Below are 1,731 nucleotides of genomic sequence, written 5' to 3'. Positions count from 1 at the left end.
GTTTTCCATTTTTGCAGAAATGGAAAATATTAAATACTGCACTGACAATTGTAATATGCTAAACAAATGATGTGTTGCAGAGAGAATCTGGATCTTTCAATGACAAGGAAAGTACAATTTAAGGGAAACTACTAACAATCAAAAACCTCTTGAAAATGGCAAGCCTCTAAGATCATTTGACCCTGCCTAAGGAGAATATTTACATAATTGAAATAGTGCAGTATAACCATATGTTACATTTTTAATATTCTCTGTTATATAACTTTACAGAGGAGCTGATAAGAGGGTCTACATAAAGGCTGCATGTTCAGTGGTGCTTGGCAGGAGTGCTTGGCATGGATACTATAGAGTTGCAGATGCCTGACGAGAACATTGATCATGAGGCACTGCACGAGGCTTTAGGTTCCCTGTACCAAGACTCCATGCTCATCTCACCCGGACGAGTCGTCGCCATCCTGGCCACAGCCAGCATGCTGCAACTGGACGAGCTGATTCAGCAGTGCGGGGAGGTCATGAAGAGACTGTAGTGCCCAGACCATGTGCAGCTACTACAACTCTGCTGAAAGCTATGGACCCCAGAACATCAGGACCATGTGTCTTCAGTGGCTGCTGGACAACGTGATGACCCAGTGTAGTTAGGAGCTATTGTGAGATGTCAGCCTGGATCTCATGAAAGCGGTCATTGCCTCTTCAGAGCTCTTGGTGATGGAGGTGGAGATGGACTTGTAAACCATGTTGAAAAACTGAATATTCTTGCAGCTGCAGCCGATATGGAGGGGCCCACACAGAGCCCTATTATCTGACAATGACTCGTGGTTTGCCAGGTCCAGGAGGGAGTCGGAGGGCACCCCTCTCCTTAAGACCGAGCAGGGCAGAGCCTTTTTTCCAGTAGCTGTGGCTTGCCTACATAATCTGGGACCTGACATCGGCACGCGTCATCCGCCAGGATGCGATGATCCCTGCCGCTTGGCTGTCACCAGTGTACAAAGAGCATTGGCTTGTCCCCCTCCGGGCTGAGCAGACCAGAAAGCTCTGTCTCATGGACGTCTACGTGTCCGAACCCCAGGGGAACAACATGCGGTGCGGGGGGCCAACTCCACAGGGACAAACAGTGCAGCTGGCGGTGGGAAGGCTTCAACTTCAGCTGGGACCTGGTGATGTGCTACGTCAACTAGCACATCACTTTCCGGTGCAGTGCATTGAACAAGTCCTGCAGCCTCGGGGTCAGGTCAGCTTACTCTGGCAGAGAATGGTCGTGTTCTCCCTGCTCCTGTCTTCCTTGCACAGGGCTGGGAGAGTCGTTTTCAGGAAGGACACAAAATACCAGATGCTTTCCCTGAGAAAGGCTCAAGAGCTCGAGGTAGTGAACTTGGAAAACCACGACGTGGTTTTCCCCATATATGTGGCCTGTAACTTCTTATACCTCCACCAAGAGGGGCGTTGCCCAGAGTGAGGATCCCTGCAAAAAAGCTCAGAGAACTGAGCAGCTCTTTCCTGGGGTCAGGGATGACCAGCTTCGTCCAGATGCCAGCTCCTTCTATGGAACCAACCAGGCTTGCCCATCTGTGGTAACCAACTCTGTCAGAGGCTTTGTTGAACTGTAGCTCATAATACTTGACATTGTTTACCTGAGCATATGAAGAGGACAAATTTTGAAGCCCCCAAACACCTCCAGAACTCATTTGGGCTGTTAATGTGGCAACCTGTCCTCCTGGTTTAGGATCCATCGAC

At 49.5% G+C, this 1,731-nt stretch overlaps 1 pseudogene across 1 annotated transcript; it reads left to right on the top strand.

The window, feature by feature from the left end:
* Nucleotides 1–303: 303 nt before the first annotated feature.
* LOC307180581 (germ cell-less protein-like 1) lies at nucleotides 304–1,453 on the top strand (annotated as a pseudogene). Its single transcript has one exon. The product of its transcript is annotated as a germ cell-less protein-like 1 (transcript).
* Nucleotides 1,454–1,731: the final 278 nt, after the last annotated feature.

This window comes from Stenella coeruleoalba, assembly GCF_951394435.1.
Source record: "Stenella coeruleoalba genome assembly, chromosome: X".
NCBI lineage: Eukaryota > Metazoa > Chordata > Mammalia > Artiodactyla > Delphinidae > Stenella > Stenella coeruleoalba.
The sequence above is the reverse complement of the archived record's forward strand: the minus strand, read 5'-3'. Positions and strand labels throughout refer to the sequence as shown.